The sequence below is a fragment of the Oncorhynchus masou genome, chromosome 12 (assembly GCF_036934945.1).
Source record: "Oncorhynchus masou masou isolate Uvic2021 chromosome 12, UVic_Omas_1.1, whole genome shotgun sequence".
NCBI lineage: Eukaryota > Metazoa > Chordata > Actinopteri > Salmoniformes > Salmonidae > Oncorhynchus > Oncorhynchus masou.
Window position 1 is genome coordinate 76,583,468 of NC_088223.1, and position 19,730 is coordinate 76,603,197.

Consider the following 19,730-nt stretch of genomic DNA (forward strand, 5'->3'; position numbering starts at 1 on the left):
TTATTCACACATAGGAGACCTTTTATGCATGGCATATCTCAGTTGACCAGCATCACATTCAGCTCCATTTTCTATTTCTTTATCATTTCATTATTTTCTCTGTCTTGTTCTGTTTTTTTTTACACATAGAAACCTTCTATGCAAGACTGACTGTTGACTGTTTTGTTTGGGCTCAAATCAAAGAGAAAACAACACTCATTTTGAAAATATGTTTTTAAATCACGTCAATAATTGTTTTATCCCTCCCCTCAGTGTGCGAATTGCACTATGACATTCGGCGTGGTCTCTTGCGTTTTATGAGACTGATAATAAAGATGCCATTTAAACTGTAAAAATGAATTGCCTTTTAATGTGGCATGAAGACAACCAGACATAATATTTTAATCTAGTTGTCAAACAAATTACTTCAAAAAGTAGGCTGTGCATGTTCTTCCACTCCAAAATAAGCCCCGCATCCAAACTGCATGTATACTCTTGCCATTTGATGAATGGAAATGGACATCTGTTACAAAACACCAAACCATGTGCCTAATGACATTCAGCCTGAAAAGTCAGGACACTGAAATGGGGCTGAAAGTGTCCTGGGAAAATGGGATGGTCACCTTAACACTCACAGTCAATTTACTAGACTAGGCCACAGTGTGTATTACCATGAACTTCAAATAGGCCTAGCGGTAGCCAGTCATGTAGTGGTAAAAAAATAGGTAGGTAACTCTGAAAAAAGACCTTCAATGCATTTTTATGAAAAAGATGAGTAAAAGGCATTACCTTCCACTAGGCCTACACCACTGCCGGTAGTCAAGCCGAGGCAATTTTACCCACATGACCACACGCAGAACATGTGGCCTACATTCAATGTAATACATGAGTTGAATCAAAACATGTTTTACACCCTAGTTCATGAGTTAATGCTTTGAGTCTTCACAGATCCTGTGAAATAAAACACTACCCTTCTTTCCTTACATTAATTACATTTATGACAGTGTTAGGCTATTTATCATTGTTAAGCATTTAACAATTGAATTAGAACATTGAACTTAAACCCAGTACGAATCCTGGATCGTGGAGATCTCTGAAGATGCACTGTAAGTGCAACTATGCCTATGTAACAGTTCATGATGTTTCACTGTGAAAACAGTTCTCTTGGGCACACAAATCCAAAATAATGTAGGCCTATGCCATGACAAAATCGAAAGCTTCTAACCGAATGTTAAGCTCTTCTAACTGAAATAGTCACCTTATAGGCCTATTGTCATTTAATAATAAAGCAAAATAAATGGTTGACTACTTCTGGGCACAGAGAACACCAGTACCGGCTTGCAACTGAAAAGCAAAGCAATGAGCACCCTAAACAGCTGACTGACTAAAGCAAAATGTCTGTCCTTGTCTGGCCTATTAATATTCTGTATTATTTCATGTTTTGTGTGGACCCCATGAAGAGTAGCTGCTGCTTTTGCAACAGCTAATGGGATCCTTAATCAAATACCCAATGGATAAGTGTAATGCGTTAGAATAAAGGCATATGCTATTTTTATCAAGTATGCATGGCAAACAAATGGAGAAAATGAGGAAGTACAAAGTAACATCTATATATAAAGGAGCTTAGCTGAGGCCTAAATTCAGCACTACGGAGTGGACAGTACCATCACAGAAATAAATGGTTTAACAAGGGATGTCAAACTCATTCCATGGAGGGCCTAGTGTCTGCAAGTTTTTGATTTTTCCTTTCAATCAAGCTCTAGACAACTAGGTGTGTGGAGTTCCTTACTTATTAGTGACCTTAATTCATCAATCAAGTACAAAGCTGTAGCAAAAGCACGCAGCCACTTGGCCCTCTGTGGAATAAGTTTGACACCTGTAGTTTAAACCATGACATAGATGCGGGTGTGTTTGTTTCATTAGGATGCTTTTATTTCCATATTTATCACGGTAAAACATATTTACCACTACATTTTAGACAAATAGGATAATTACTAAATTAGCATTATTTAAAGCCCCCCCCTCAAGTTGGAATGTTTTGGATTTAGGGGAGCTAACGTCTCATCCAGGGGATCTGAGTCCCCCTGACTCCCCCCATAATTCGCACCTTGCCTCCCATGTCGCCCCAAATTATTTAAACTACATTCAATTGATTGAAGATGTTACTAAATAACAAACATCTGAACTCCACAGCAAGCTTTTTCGCTAGATATGTTTTGTCTTTCTTGTCGCGGCAATTGCAGAGAAAAGCAACTCTTCCCTAACCTCACATGGCCTGCTCTCGAAAGAGGTTTATTACCTTTGCTTAGCCATTGAACGTCCTAATGTAAAAGTAGGCTAGATCATGATGCTCAGCAGACTACGAAACAAGCGATGTTGCAGGCTAGATGATGATTGAATAAAGTTTATGAAATCCATAACTCCATGGTGTCAACTCACCGCTGAGTTCAGCGCAAAAAACACGGGCGTATCAGGCAGTGTAGTGATCTCATCTTCTTTAAGAGAGCTGATAGGCGGGTAGACATACCCTGTACCCCTTTAAACAACTCGGATTGGCTGTAACTGGGTGATATAGGAGGATTCGATTAATCTTGCCGGAGCACCCGTTTAGGCGTGTGTTCCACCGGCTTAAAGTTGATTACGTTTGTCGGCTCAAATCAAAAGTGACATAGGTTAGCACGTGGACTATGAGTAGGATTCCGTGTTTTCACATGAGAAAAGTGATTGCTTTTGATAATATGCCTTCCCAATGGAAACTAGTTTGAAAATGTGAACATATATTTTATGAATGCTGGATCATGCTGGCTTGTTGACAACATAACCAAGCGGCGCAGATTGCTGTTCAATTTGAGCAGGGCGCTCCTCCCTCTCCAACTTCGCCCGATTACGTGAGAGGACAGTTCAACCCGGGCCAGTTTAATAGAAATCTACCATTGATTGACAGCACTTAATGGGTGTGACTACAGGAAAACCGATTATCCCATTGGAGAATATTGAATGAGGGCTCATTTTGGCACTAAACGTCAGATAAAAAAAGTGGAAATTATATATAATGTTTTTTTACTGGCTTATACACAATACCCCATAATGTCAAAGTGGAATTATGTTTTTAGAAATTGTTACAAATTAATTAAAAATGAAAATCTGGAATGTCTTGAGTCAATAAGTACTCAACACTTTGTTATGGTTAAGCCAAAATAAGTCCAGGAGTAAACATTTGCTTTGGAAGTCACATAATAAAGTTGCATGGACTCACTCTTTGTGCAACAATAGATACAATTATCTGTAAGATCCCTCAGTTGAGCAGTGAATTTCAAACACAGATTCAACCACAGTGACCAGGGAGGTTTTCCAATTCCTCCCAAAGAAGGGCACCTATTGGCAGATGGGTAAAACAAAAAAAAGTTATTAACTACACTTTGGATGGTGTATCAATACAACCAGTCACTACAAAGATCCACGTTTCCTTCCTAACTCAGTTGTCGGAGAGGAAGAAAACCACTCCGGGATTTCACCATGAAGCCAATGGTGACTTTAAAACAGTTACAGTTTAATAGCTGGAATGAATTCACCTTCCAGCAAGACAATAACTTAGAACACAAGGGCAAATCTACACTGGAGTTGCTTTCCAAAAAGACAGTGAATGTTCCCGAGGAAACGAGTTACAGTTTTGACTAAATCTGCTTGAAAATTTTTATTTATTTTATTTGATTTATTTCACCTTTATTTAACCAGGTAGGCAAGTTGAGAACAAGTTCTCATTTACAATTACGACCTGGCCAAGATAAAGCAAAGCAGTTCGACACATACAACGACACAGAGTTACACATGGAGTAAAACAAACATACAGTCAATAATACAACAAAATCTATGGCAAGACTTTAAAATGGTTGTCTAGTAATGACTAACAACCAATTTGACAAAGCTGGAAAAGAATAATGGACAAATATTGTACAATCCAGATGTGCAAAGCTCTTAGAGACTTACCCAGAAAGACGCACAGCTGTAATTGCTGCCAAAGGTGATTCTAATATGTATTGACTCAGGAGTGTGAATACTTATGTAAATTTGATATTTCTGTATTTCATTATCAATACATTTGCAAACATTTCTCAAAACATATTTTCACTTTGTCACTATGGGGTATTGTGTGTAGGTAGATCGTTGAGAAAAAAACATATATTTAGTCAATTTTGAATTCAGCCTGTAACAACAAAATGTGGAATAATACTTTCTGAAGGCACTGTCTACAGTTGAAGTCAGAAGTTTACATACACCTCAGCCAAATACATTTAAACACAGTCTTCACAATTCCTAACAATAATCCTAGTAAAAATTCCCTGTCTTAGGTCAGTTAGGATCACCACTTTATTTTAAAATGTGAAATGTCAGAATAGTAGTAGGGAGAATGATTTATTTCAGCTTTTATTTCTTCCATCACATTCCCAGTGGGTCAGAAGTTTACATACACTCAAATAGTATTTGGTAGAATTGCCTTCAAATTGGTTAACTTGGGTCAAATGTTTCGGATAGCCTTCCACAAGCTTCCCACAATAAGTTGGGTGAATTTTGTCCCATTCCTCCTGACAGAGCTGGTGTAACGGAGTCAGGTTTGTATGCCTCCTTGCTAGCACACATTTTTTCAGTTCTGTCCACACAGTTCTATAGGATTGAGGTCAGGGCTTTGTGATGGCCACTCCAATACTTGACTTTGTTGTCCTTAAGCCATTAAGCCATTTTGCCACAACTTTGGAAGTATGCTCGGGTCATTGTCCATTTGGAGACCCATTTGCGACCAAGCTTTAACAAGACTGATGTCTTGAGTTGTTGCTTCAATATATCCACATAATTTTCCTACTTCATGATGCCATCTATTATGTGAATTGCACCAGTCCCTGCAGCAAAGCACCCCCACAACATGACGTTCCCCACGGTTGGGATGCGGTTCTTCGGCTTGCAAGCCTCCCCCTTTCTCCTCCAAGCATAACTATGGTCATTATGGCCAAACAGTTCTATTTTTGATTCATCAGAACAGAGGACATTTCTCCAAAAAGTACGATTTTTGTCACCATGTTGGAGCAGTGGCCATTTGTCCCCATTTTGGAGCTGTGGCTTCTTCCTTGCTGAGCGGCCTTTCAAGTTATGTCGGTATAGGACTCGTTTTACGGTGGATACAGATACTTTTGTACCTGTTTCTTCCAGCATCTTCAGAAGGTTCTTTGCTGTTGTTCTGGGATTGATTTGCACTTTTCACACTAAAGTACGTTCATCTCTAGGAGACAGAACGCATCTCCTTTCTGAGTGGTATGACTTCTGCGTTGTCCCATGGTGTTTGTACTTGCGTACTATTGTTTGTACAAATGAATGTGGTACCTTCACGCGGTTGGAAATTGCTCCCAAGGATGAACCAGACTTGTGGAGATCTACAATTTTTTTCTGAGGTCTTGGTTGATTAATTTAGATTTTTCCATGATGTCAATAATAGAGGGACTGAGTTTGAAGTTAGGCCTTGAAATACATCCACACGTACACCTCCAATTGACTCAAATTATGTCAATTAGCATATCAGAAGCTTCTAAAGCTATGACATAATTTTCTGGAATTTTCCAAGCTGTTTAAAGGCACAGTCAACGTAATGTATGTAAACTTCTGACCCACTAGAATTGTGATAGTGAATTATAAGTGAAACAATCTGTCTGTAAACAATTGTTGGAAAGATTACTTGTGTCATGCACAAAGTAGATGTCCTAACCTCTTGCCAAAACTATAGTTTGTTAACAAGAAATTTGTGGAGTGGTTGAAAAACGAGTTTTAATGACTCCAACCTAAGTGTATGTAAACATCCGACTTCAACTGTATGTACATAGCTACCACAATTAACTCGGGCCCCCGCTTATACAGCCAATTTATCGTTACTCATTGTGTGTTTATTCCTTGTGTTATTATTTTTGAATTATTTATATATATTTTTTCCTCTGCATTGTTGGGAAGGGCCTGTAAGTAAGCATTTCACTATTGGTCTACACCTGTTGTTTACAAAGTATGTGACAAATAACATTTTATTTGATGTACAGTAATGCCGTGGAAGGCTTGCTTACACCAGTCCAGTCATGTCACGTAATATTATGTGCTAGCCATAAGACTAAGAAGAGTACGTATTTACATTGCTTGAACATTACTCTTCTTAGTCCTATGGCTAATGATATACATTTTGAGAGTATTCGAACAGGGTATTATTGCCTTTGTAATTGTCTCCTCTATCCCTAACTCCATGCGAATGGCCATTTGTCTCTCCTGATCTATATTGATGCTTCCTTGACCCAGAATAAATTACATATGGATGGTCAGATATGGTTTTTGACACGCTCACTACAGTTGTCCTCCTTTCAGGCTTACAAGCTGCGAGTGACCCACCTGTACCCGCTCAAGCAGCACAGCATTTTGGTTTCGGTTGGGCAGGACGAGCAAGGAGTTAACCCCCTTGTAAGAACATTTGTAGGATGTATTTAATACAGACTATCAAAAAAAGAGTGTGTTAGTTTTCTTGGTTATTTGTGAACTGTTATTAAAACCTAGCTGTTTCCCAGGCGAAAGGTATGGAATCTGGACAAGCGAGACAGCGGGAATCCTCTGTGTACCAGAATATTCCCAGCTATTCCTGGGAACAAGCCACCAGAGGTGTCCTGCCTCACTGTACACGAGAACCTCAACTTTATGGCCATTGGTAAGTGGCATTTCTGCGCTACCTGGGGCGGCAGGGTAGCCTCGTGGTTAGAGCATTGGACTGGTAACCGGAAGGTTAGCTCGGAACCCCGAGCTGACAAGGTACAAATCTATCATTCTGTCCCTGAACAGGTAGTTAACCCACTGTTCCTAGGCCGTCATTGAAAATAACATTGTTAGGAAAAAGTTTGGTCCAAATTGGATGTTAGATACTATATTTATTAAATATGATATGAACCACACGCATTTCATTACACTCGCAAAAACATCTGCTAACCATGTGTATGTGACCAATAAAATTGGATTTGAATCCTTTAAATTAAAATGGCCAATTTGGGTGCAATCAATTAGCTGAATTATTTGGATCTAATTATATTTCAACAAAATAATGTTGCAGAAATGCTAATCTGATCCATTTCTAACTACAGCAATTATTTCAAAACAATCTGAGATGGTGGGTGTCATGGCTTGCTGAAATTACATGGAACTTGTACCGTTATCTCCCAGGCCAATTCAGAGGAGTTCATCCCTGTGTTTGCTAATAACCCGCAGGAACTAAGGGTCTTCCTGGAGCACATCATCAAGGTGGAGCCCTTCTTCTCTCAGGGAGTGTACGACACGCTGCTAGTGCTACGGCTGCAGGACTGGGCACATGAACAAGAGGTGATGGTGTACTGTAAACCGCCATGTGTTCACGCAAACAACCTAAACTTGTATAGATATACAAAATGTGCAAAATGTTACAAATGAAATATTAGATGATGTATCTGCAGCCTAAATTACTTTGAATTAAGATTTCAAAATAAACACATTTCCTCAACTTGTAGTGTCACCAGTTCATGTTAAACTATTTATGTGTTTTGTCTTGAGTATCAAACGTTTTATCTTTGTCCGGTCTGTCTGACTGTCTTTCTATTTTCGCTGGCAGTTTAAGAAGGTCCTGCAGGGGGCAGCACTGTCCTTGATGAGGAGCGACAACACCGTATTTGACAAGGCCCTCATCCTGTGCCAGATGCACAACTTCAAAGAAGGGGTCCTGTACCTCTATGAGAAGGGCAATCTGTGAGTCTTCCTGTCTCTAAACCTTTGCAGTCAGAAAAACTTCAAATTCCAATATTTCGGCTTCTCTCTGAAGTGTGCATGCGTTGACTCCACCCCGATGGATTTAAAACCATGGGATTGGTGTAGCCGGATTGTCTACCATTTAACACCCAGATCCAATGCTTTAAAATCTGTGATGGAGAGTGAACAAGTGCAGACTATGGGGACTTCATTGGTATGTACTGATATAATTATCAATGATGTCATTTGAATGATGTCATTCTCTCTCTAGGTACCAGCAGATCATGCACTACCACACGCAGAATGAGGAGTACGGCAAAGTGGTAGAGGCCTGCCAGGAAATGTGCCTGTGGGAGCAAGCGCTGGGCTACTTTGCCCGCAAAGAGGAGAACTGCAAGGCCTACATCAGCCAAGTCCTGCAGCACATCGACCAGAACAATCTGATGCCTCCCTTATTGGGTAAGCTGGTGACCATTTTTCTCAGTTTTTCCCCTTCTCTGTAGATGAAGACTCTGGTGCTTTCTGAAGGGATTTCCCTAGTAGTCACTGTCTGAATTCTTTCAGACCTCACCAACTTAAAATAAACTCGTGTTCTTTGCAGTTTTCTGCCTCCACTTCCTTCCTGTTATTGAATGTCTCACTAGCTAGAGTGTTTCTGTTCTGTTTTGACTGCGTGGCTAAACTCAAATCAATATATGATTTATTTATTTCTGTCATATGTGTACATTCATGATAAACGTGCCAGTTGCTGGGTTAAGTGATCTATAGGGCTTTATAAGTTAATAGGAAAAGTAATCGGAGCATTATAACAGTTTTATAAAGTTTGAGAATTGTATTGGGCACTGTTGCTAAGTTTTGTGTGTATGTATGTACTTGTGTGCTTGTCTATGCGCGTGTTGGTCCACAGTGGTGCAGACGCTGGCACACAACTTGCAAAGTAGCCCAGCCACGCTGTCCTCATCAACAAGCTGCAGAGGGAAACACAGCAGATCGAGGATGACGAGCGCAAGATCCGCCAGTACCGTGAGGAGACGGCCAACCTCCGCACCGAGATCCAAACTCAGAAGCAGGTGAGGGAGAGGAAAATCATAGTCAAAGTCCAGTCCAAAAACAAACCCTATCCCCTAGAGCTGGGTCATGTTCACAACTGGAGTTTCCTCCATAGTCCATCCATCCAGTTCTTTGACATCTATGTGGAGTGAAGGCTAAGGGCAGTTTTAGTCCTCCGCACTAAGATACACAAGCACATTCTAAATTTGTTTGATGGCTGAACTTCGACGCAAATTTAACTACATTTTGAATGTGTTTTTAGTACTGTATTTTTAAAGCTTGAATTAACCTCCCACAGACAATTCATTGAAACTATACTGATTTCAAAGTATTTTTTTGTTTCTGCCACGGCCTCTTTTCTCACAAGTGCAAAGATTTTCCAGAAGACCAAATGCAGCATGTGTAACAGCCCCCTCGAGCTGCCCTCTGTTCACTTCCTGTGCAGTCGTTCTTTCTACCAGCACTGCTTTGAAAGCTATGCAGAGAGCGAGGTAGTGTTTCACTTGCACACCGGAAAACCGCAAGGTCATGGAAATGCTGCATGCCCAGGACCAGAAGCGAGACCTACACGACCACTTCACCAGACAGGTGGAACACACACACATTTAAATACTTAAATGTTTAACTATTTAAATCACCAATCAAATTTACATTAAAAAAGGATCCAAACATTTAAAAGGTCTTTGTATACAGGGCACTCAAGGGTACAGAAAGCACCTCCTTCTCCAAACAGCTCGGCTGTCCACGACAGCTGAAACAGTACAGTACCTAGCCAACTGCTTTGCCGTAATCTGGAGGCCACGCACTGCAAGCCTTTGTACATGGCCGAGACTGTCAAATATCAGCGGCACCTGCTTGCACCTACACCTGAGGTTGTCCAAGCATGCCATGAGGGGCTGGTATTTAAGAAGCTTGTCGGCAAAGGCCTGCTCCATGTTTTTGTATTTGGCACATATGAAAAAACTTCATCAACAACATCTAACCAGCGTCCTCTTACACAAGAATGTTTATGGATTTGTGCTGTTGGTGAGACTACCTGTCTCACCTCGCTGGCTATTAGGTTGACAAGGCGGTCATGTCTAGCAATGTACAAATCATTGTATGGACAGCAATCATTCACACCATGGGCAGTGGACTCCCTTACATTTGACTTCGGTAGAAAACATGGTTTGCAGGGTCCCAGAGTATGTACGTACAGTCACTGTGGGGACAACGTCTTCAATGCACTTATTGATAAAGCCAGTGACTGATGTGGTGTATTCCTCAATGTCATCGGAAGAGTCCCGGAACATGTTCCAGTCTGTGATAGCAAAGCAGTCCTGTAGTTTAGCATCTGCTTCATCTGTCCATTTTTTTATAGACCGAGTCACTGGTGCTTCCTGCTTTAAGTGTAGCTTGTAAGCAGGAATCAGGAGGATAGAGTTGTGGTCGGATTTACCAAATGGAGGGCGAGTGAGAGCTTTGTACGCGTCTGTGTGTGGAGTACAGGTGATCTAGAATTTTTTCCCTCTGGTTGCACATTTAACATGTTGATAGAGATTTGGTAGAACTGATTTAAGCTTCCCTGCATTAACCTCTTGAACCTCTGGGGGCAGTATTTCATTTTTGGATGAAAAACGTTCCCGTTTTAAACAAGATATTTTGTCATGAAAAGATGCTCGACTATGCATATAATTGACAGCTTTGGAAAGAAAACACTCTGACGTTTCCAAAACTGCAAAGATTTTATCTTCTGAGTGCCACAGAACTGATGCTACAGGCGAAACCAAGATGAAATTTCAAACAGGAAATGCCCCAGATTTTGAATTTGAAATTGATGAACAAAACGGAGCGATTTCTCCTACACAAATAATCTTTTTGGAAAAACTGAACATTTGCTATCTAACTGAGAGTCTTCTCATTGAAAACATCAGAAATTCTTCAAAGGTAAATGATTTTATTTGAATGCTTTTCTTGTTTTTGTGAAAATGTTGCCTGCTGAATGCTAGGATTAATGCTATGCTAGCTTTCAATACTCTTACACAAATGCTTGTGTAGCTATGGTTGAAAAGCATATTTTGAAAATCTGAGATTACAGTGTTGTTAACAAAATGCTAAGCATGTGAGCCAATATATTTATTTCATTTCATTTGCGATTTTCAAAAATAGTTAACGTTGCGTTATGGTAATGAGCTTGAGGCTATAATTACGCTCCCGGATACGGGATTGCTTGTTGCAAGAGGTTAAAGTCTCCGGCCACTAGGAGCGCCGCCTCTGGGTGAGTGGTTTCCTGTTGGCTTATTTCCTTATACAGCTGACTGAGTGCGTTCTTAGTGCCAGCATCTGTCTGTGGTGGTAAATAAACAGCCACGAAAAGTATAGCTGAGAACTCTCTAGGCAAGTAGTGTGGCTTGCAGTTTATCACAATATACTCTACTTCAGGCGAGCAAATCTAGAGACTTCCTTAGACTTCATGCACCAGCTGTTGTTTACTAATATGCACAGACCGCCCCCCCTTCGTCTTATCTGTCGGTGCAGTGTGTATCCCGCTAGCTGAATATCCATGTCGTCATTAAGCCATGATTCCGTGAAGCATAGGATATTACAGTTTTTGATGTCCGATTGGTAGGATATTCGTGATCGTACCTCATCTAGTTTATTGTCCAATGATTGCATGTTGGCTAGTAATATTGACGGTAACGGCATCTTTCCTAGTTGTCTTCTGTGGGTCCAGACGAGGCATCCGGCTCTTTGTCCTCTGCGTCGCTTCCTTTTGCTAATGATTGGGATGTCTGCCCTGTGGGGTGTTTGGAGAATATTGTGTGAGTCCTGCTTGTTATTGTTGTTGTTGAATAAATCTTTGTCTAATACGAGGTGAGTGATCACTGTCCTGGTATCCAGAAGCTCTTTTCTTCCCGTAAGATACGGTTGCGGAAACATTATGTACAAAATAATTTACAAATATCGCGGAAAAACCCCACATAATAGCACAATTGGTTAGGAGACCGTAAAACGGCGGCCATCTCCTCCGGCGCCATCTTGGAGAGAGGGTAGGTATCTTTCATACAAATCTTAACCTTGTGACCCATTCTATATATCTGTTGTTCGTCATGTAGGTTGAAAGGGGTGCATCTCGGCTATAAAATACCTTTGTATGTTTGTCTCGGGGCTCTCAACGAATCATCTGAGTGTGATTCGTCGACCAGCTATTGCAAAGCTCTCACTAATAACAATTTAGTTTAAGTATAACTCTGACTTATGTGATAAGTCTCCTCTGATAGTATTTTATTTTTTAAATTTTATTTCACCTTTATTTAACCAGGTAGGCTAGTTGAGAACAAGTTCTCATTTGCAACTGCGACCTGGCCAAGATAAAGCATAGCAGTGTGAACAGACAACACAGAGTTACACATGGAGTAAACAATTAACAAGTAAATAACACAGTAGAAAAAAAGGGGAGTCTATATACATTGTGTGCAAAAGGCATGAGGAGGTAGGCAAATAATTAAAATTTAGCAGATTAACACTGTAGTGATAAATGATCAGATGGTCATGTACAGGTAGAGATATTGGTGTGCAAAAGAGCAGAAAAGTAAATAAATAAAAACAGTATGGGGATGAGGTAGGTAAAAATGGGTGGGCTATTTACCGATAGACTATGTACAGCTGCAGCGATCGGTTAGCTGCTCAGATAGCAGATGTTTGAAGTTGGTGAGGGAGATGAAAGTCTCCAACTTCAGCAATTTTTGCATTTCGTTCCAGTCACAGGCAGCAGAGAACTGGAATGAAAGGCGGCCAAATGAGGTGTTGGCTTTAGGGATGATCAGTGAGATACACCTGCTGGAGTGCTACGGATGGGTGTTGCCATTGTGACCAGTGAACTGAGATAAGGCGGAGCTTTACCTAGCATGGACTTGTAGTTGACCTGGAGCCAGTGGGTCTGGCGACGAATATGTAGCAAGGGCCAGCCGACTAGAGCATACAGGTCGCAGTGGTGGGTGGTATAAGGTGCTTTAGTGACAAAACGAATGGCACTGTGATAAACTGCATCTAGTTTACTGAGTAGAGTGATGTAATTTTGTAGATGACATCGCCGAAGTCGAGGATCGGTAGGATAGTCAGTTTTACTAGGGTAAGTTTGGCTGTGTGAGTGAAGGAGGCTTTGTTGCGGAATAGAAAGCCGACTCTAGATTTGATTTTCGATTGGAGATGTTTGATATAAGTCTGGAAGGAGAGTTTACAGTCTAGCCAGACACCTAGGTACTTATAGATGTCCACATATTCAAGGTCGGAACCATCCAGGGTGGTGATGCTGGTCAGGCGTGCGGGTGCAGGCAGCAAACGGTTGAAAAGCATGCATTTGGTTTTACTAGCGTTTAAGAGCAGTTGGAGGCCACGGAAGGAGTGTTGTATGGCATTGAAGCTCGTTTGGAGGTTAGATAGCACAGTGTCAAAGGACAGGCCGGAAGTATATAGAATGGTGTCGTCTGCGTAGAGGTGGATCAGGGAATCGCCTGCAGCAAGAGCAACATCATTGATATATACAGAGAAAAGAGTCGGCCCGAGGATGGGACCCTGTGGAACCCCCATAGAGACTGCCAGAGGACCGGACAGTCTGCCCTCCGAATTGACACACTGAACTCTGTCTGCAAAGTAGTTGTTGAACCAGGCAAGGCAGTCATCCGAAAAATCGAGGCTACTGAGTCTGCCGATAAGAATATGGTGATTGACAGAGTCGAAAGCCTTGGCAAGGTCGATGAAGACGGCTGCACAGTACTGTCTTTTATCGATGGCGGTTATGATATCGTTTAGTACCTTGAGCGTGGCTGAGGTGCACCCGTGACCGGCTCGGAAACCAGATTGCACAGCAGAGAAGGTACGGTGGGATTCGAGATGGTCAGTGACCTGTTTGTTGACTTGGCTTTCGAAGACCTTAGATAGGCAGGGCAGGATGGATATAGGTCTGTAACAGTTTGGGTTACAGTTTGAGTCTGCATTTTTTGAACGGAGCATGCTTATCTAAAATGGTGAGGAAGTTACTTTTGAAGAATGACCAGGCATCCTCAACTGACGGGATGAGGTCAATGTCCTTCCAGGATACCCGGGCCAGGTCGATTAGAAAGGCCTGCTCACAGAAGTGTTTTAGGGAGCGTTTGACAGTGATGAGGGGTGGTCGTTTGACTGCGGCTCCGTAGCGGATACAGGCAATGAGGCAGTGATCGCTGAGATCCTGGTTGAAGACAGCAGAGGTGTATTTGGAGGGCCAGTTGGTCAGGATGACATCTATGAGGGTGCCCTTGTTTACAGATTTAGGCTTGTACCTGGTGGGTTCCTTGATGATTTGTGTGAGATTGAGGGCATCTAGCTTAGATTGTAGGACTGCCGGGGTGTTAAGCATATCCCAGTTTAGGTCACCTGACAGAACAAACTCTGAAGCTAGATGGGGGGCAATCAGTTCAGAAATGGTGTCCAGGGCACAGCTGGGAGCTGAGGGGGGTCGGTAGCAGGTGGCAACAGTGAGAGACTTATTTCTGGAGAGAGTAATTTTCAAAATTAGTAGTTTGAACTGTTTGGGTATGGACCTGGAAAGTATGACATTACTTTGCAGGCTATCTCTGCAGTAGACTGCAACTCCTCCCCCTTTGGCAGTTCTACCCTTTGGCAGTTCTATCTTGACGGAAAATGTTATAGTTGGATGGAAATCTCAGAATTTTTGGTGGCCTTCCTGAGCCAAGATTCAGACATGGCAAGGACATCAGGGTTAGCAGAGTGTGCTAAGCAGTGAGTAAAACAAACTTAGGGAGGAGGCTTCTGATGTTGACATGCATGAAACCAAGGCAACAAATGAGGGTGCCTGGGGACATGCATGGTCTGGGTTTACCTCCACATCACCCGCGGAACAGAGGAGGAGTAGAATGAGGGTGCGGCTAAAGGCTATCAAAACTGGTCGCCTAGAGCGTTGGGGACAGAGAATAAAAGGAGCAGATTTCTGGGCATGGTAGAATATATTCAGGGCATAATGCGCAGACAGGGGTATGGTGGGGTGCGGGTACAGCGGAGGTAAGCCCAGGCACTGGGTGATGATGAGAGAGGTTGTATCACTGGACATGCTGGTTGTAATGGGTGAGGTCACCGCATGTGTGGGAGGTGGGACAAAGGAGGTATCAGGGGTATGAAGAGTGGAACTAGGGGCTCCATTGTAAACTAAAACAATGATAACTAACCTGAACAACAGTATACAAGGCATATTGACATTTGAGAGAGACATACAGCGAGGCATACAGTAATCACAGGTGTTGAATTGGGAGAGCTAGCTAAAACAGTAGCTAAAACAGTAGGTGAGACAACAACAGCTAATCAGCTAGCACAACAACAGCAAGTAAAATGGCGTTGACTAGGCAGGGAGGGTCGGATTAACTACACACAGAGCCTGAGTGCGGCTGGGGCCGACAGATAAACATAAACAAGCAGAATGGAGTACCGTGATTAATGGACAGTCCAGCATGCATCAGCTATGTAGCCAAGTGATCAGTGTCCAGGGGGCAGCGGTGTATGGGGCAGGGAAGCTAGACTGGCGACTATTATCCAGGTTTTAAAAAACTGGCTGGCTGTGCAGAAGGTAAAAGGTAAAAGCCGCTAGCAGTGGCTAACAATGACTAAATAGCTAGTAGCTAGTTAGCTTCTGGAGGTTCTTGAGTGTGTTCTAAAAATTAAAAATAATAGCGATTCCGTATCACATTGGGCGAGGCAGGTTACCGGAAGGTATAAACGGATTAAAAATCGAAAAGAGATTGAAAGTAAAGAAATGAACCACCACAACACACACACACTGTCACGCCCTGACCTTAGAGATCCTTATTATTCTCTATGTTTGGTTAAGTCAGGGTGTGACTCAGGTGGGAAATTCTATGTTTTCTCAGGTGGGAAATTCTATGTTTTCTATTTCTTTGTTTTTGGCCGAGTGTGGTTCACCAGAGGCAGCTGTCTATTGTTGTATCTGATTGGGAATCATACTTAGGCAGCCTGTTTTCCAGCTGAGTTTGTGGGATCTTGTTTTCTGGTTAGCTTTATAGAACTGTGCGCTTTCGTTTTTTGTCTTTATTATTTTGTTTTGGTGTCATCAATAAAAAGACGATGTACGCCTACATGCTGCGCCTTGGTCCACTCTTCATTCTACAAATGAGAGCCGTAACACACACACACAACATGGAAATACACTCTTTGCTTGTCTTTTCTCTGCTATATTGGCACTACTTAAAACTACAACAGTTTTGTATCGAGGTTAATTAATTCAATAAGAACTAGTAATAGTGCAACACTTAATATATGAAGTCTAAGGTTCAATATAAAATTCACTATTTAAACATTTAATCTACCACGAAAGTTCTCGATCTTTCTTTCAGAACTGATGTGAAGCCTACTACTTCTCTATGATGGCTCACTTTTTTATTTCTATGCATTTCAGCTGCGCAGCTCCAACAACGGTCTCTCCGTGGCGGACTACTTTGGCCGCGGGGTGTTCAACAAGCTGACCCTGGTCACTGACCCTCCGGGCAGCAAGGCGGGAAGCCTGGAGGCAGACCTGCAGAGGGACCTTCTCATCCACACCAAGAGCTGAGGGCCACAGCGCCCAACGGATGTGGTTTTCAACCCTACACTATTATATAAATAAATAAAAATAAATAAAATTATTACTCATTCTGGTTATTATTACACTATTACTCATACGATCATGCTTACCCAAACCAAACTGGGTTGGCTCTCATATTTTCTTTTCAGATTGTTCTTCTCAGCATGGTTGGTTGGTTTGGTTTGTGGCTCAGTAGTGTGAAAAGCCATTTGATGCTGTGTTATACGCCAGTTGTTAAAACACGCTGTCTTCTGCTCAAGCTAAGAATTAACTATTATACCCAGATGCAGAGCAGCAGACCCTCTGTTCAATGGGGACCCTGACCCATTGTGCTTTGTTCTGAAGTTCAGGATGCCACACTATTTAGTCAAGATGAATCTGAGTCAGACTCCTGCTGCAACACCAGTAAGAGATGTGTTGGTAGTTTGTTGCTATGCCAGGTGTTTCTGAATGTGTGATGATGTTCTGATGCATGTTACTTAACACGTCTGTGCATCTGGGGAATTGTGTTCATTAGGGCAATTAACGGAAAACATTTTTTAAATGCTTTGCACCAGAAAATGAATATGAGCGTTTCTTATTGGACAAGTCCATTTATTACCTGTTTTCTTCCATTTGGTACCTAATAAACACAACCCTGGTCCATGCACTGAGCACAGAGGTTCAGAAGAATGATGGATTGTTGGAAGGATTATGTTTCATGCACTTGATTTAGGTTTTTATTGTATAATGTGTATATAATGTCTTTGAGCACTCCCTTGTAATTTACAATCTTTAATAAGTTAGAATTTTTTTGTCATGTTTTAAAGTGTTTTTTTCCAAGTAGATTTCTAACTCTTTGAATAAAGAAATAAATGTCCCTTGTTGTGCCTTCTCCAAATTGTAACGGTTTTCTTTACTTGAAAGAGAGGCGGACCAAAACGCAGCGTGGTTATATTGATTCATGTTTAATAAAAAAAAGAAAAACGAACACTACAAAACAATAAACGTGGAAAACCAAAAACAGCCCTATCTGGTGCAAACACAGAGACAGGAACAATCACCCACAAACACACAGTGAAACCCAGGCTACCTAAGTATGATTCTCAATCAGAGACAACTAATGACACCTGCCTCTGATTGAGAACCATACTAGGCCAAAACATAGAAATACCCAAATCATAGAAAAACAAACAGACTGCAGAACGTGACAGTACCCCCCCCCCCCAAAGGTGCGGACTCCGGCCGCAAAACCTTAACCTATAGGGGAGGGTCTGGGTGGGCGTCTGTCCGCGGTGGCAGCTCTGGTGCAGGACGCGGACCCCACTTTACCAACGTCTTAGTCCGCCTTCTTGTCCGCTTCCGTCGTCTCCTAACCACGGTGACCCTACCAAATGACTCCACTGGACTGAGGGGCAGCTCTGGACAGAGGGGCGGAAGCTCTGGACAGAGGGGCGGAAGCTCTGGACAGAGGGGCGGAAGCTCTGGACAGAGGGGCGGAAGCTCTGGACAGAGGGGCGGGGGCGCCTCTGGGCTGAGGGGCTCTGGCGCCTCTGGGCTGAGGGTTCTCTGGCGCCTCTGGGCTGAGGGTTCTCTGGCGCCTCTGGGCTGAGTGGCGGCCCCTGGCTGACTGGCGGCAGTGGCGGCCCCTGGCTGACTGGCGGCACTGGCGGCCCCTGGCTGAGTGGCGGCACTGGCGGCCCCTGGCTGACTGGCGGCACTGGCGGCTCCTTGCAGACTGGCGGCGCTGGGCAGACTGGCGGCACTGGGCAGACGGGTGGCTCAGGCGGCGCTGGGCAGACTGGCGACTCTGATGGCGCTGGGCAGACGGGAAGCTCCGGCAACGCTGGAGAGGAAGGCTCTGGCAGCACTGGACTGAGTAGCTCTGGCGCCTCTGGAATGAGGGGCTCTAGCGCCTCTGGAATGAGGGGTGGGAGCTCTGGCAGCACCGAACAGGTGGGAGACTCCGGCAGTGCTGGAGAGGAGGAAGGCTCTAGCAGCGCCGGAGAGGCGGGAGACTCCGGCAGCGCTGAACGGGCGGGAGACTCCGGCAGTGCTGGAGAGGAGGAAGGCTCTAGCAGCGCTGGACAGGCAGGAGACTCCGGCAGCGCTGGAGAGGAGGAAGGCTCCGGCAGCACTGGACAGGTGGGAGCACCTGTAGGAATGAGACGGAGAGACAGCCTGGTGCGGGGGGCTGCTACCGGAGGGCTGGTGCGTGGAGGTGGTACCGGATAGACCGGACCGTGCAGGCGCACTGGAGCTCTTGAGCACCGAGCCTGCCCAATCTTACCCGGTTGAATGCTCCCGGTCGCCCTGCCAGTGCGGCGAGGTGGAATAGCCCGCACTGGGCTATGCAGGCGAGCCGGGGACCGTGCCCAAGGCTGGTGCCATGTAAGCCGGCCCAAGGAGACACACTGGGGACCAGATGCGTAGAGCCGGCTTCATGGCACTTGGCTCGATGCTCACCTGCACTGGGGACACTGTGCGCTCCACTGCATAACACGGTGTCTGCCTGGTCTCTCTCACCCCCCGGTAAGCACAGGAAGTTGGCGCAGGTCTCCTACCTGGCTTCGCCACACTTCCTGTGTGCCCCCCAAGAAATTTTTGGGGCTGACTCTCGGGCTTCCTACCGCGCCGCTGTGCTTGTTTCTCCAACTCCCTTCTCCTATACCCCTCTTCACACTGCGAATCCCAGGCGGGTTCCGGCACTCTTCCTGGGTCGACCGCCCACCTGTCTATTTCCTTCCAAGTAGTATAGTCCATACTCTTGCCGTCCAAAACGTCCTCCCATGTCCATTCCTCTTTTTGCTGCTCCTGCTGCCGCTTCTCCTGCTGCACCTTGGGACGGCGACACTCCCCTAGTTTTGCCCAGGGTCCTCTCCCGTCGAGGATTTCTTCCCAAGTCCAGAAGTCTTTACTGCGCTGCTCCTGCTGCTGCCCGTTACCACGCCGCTTGGTCCTGTTGTGGTGGGTGATTCTGTAACGGTTTTCTTTACTTGAAGGAGAGGCAGACCAAAACGCAGCGTGGTTATATTGATTCATGTTTAATAAAAAAAGATAAACACAAACACTACAAAGCATTAAACGTGGAAAACCAAAAACAGCCCTATCTGGTGCAAACACAGGAACAATCACCCACAAACACACAGTGAAACCCAGGCTACCTAAGTATGATTCTCAATCAGAGACAACTAATGACACCTGCCACTGATTGAGAACCATACTAGACCGAAACATAGAAATACCCCAATCATAGAAAAACAAACATAGACTGCCCAACCCAACTGACACCCTGACCATACTAAATAATGACAAAACAAAGGGAATA

At 43.6% G+C, this 19,730-nt stretch overlaps 1 pseudogene; it reads left to right on the forward strand.

Annotated features, from left to right (window-relative positions):
* Positions 1-1,540: 1,540 nt before the first annotated feature.
* LOC135549404 (vacuolar protein sorting-associated protein 11 homolog) lies at positions 1,541-17,276 on the forward strand (annotated as a pseudogene).
* Positions 17,277-19,730: the final 2,454 nt, after the last annotated feature.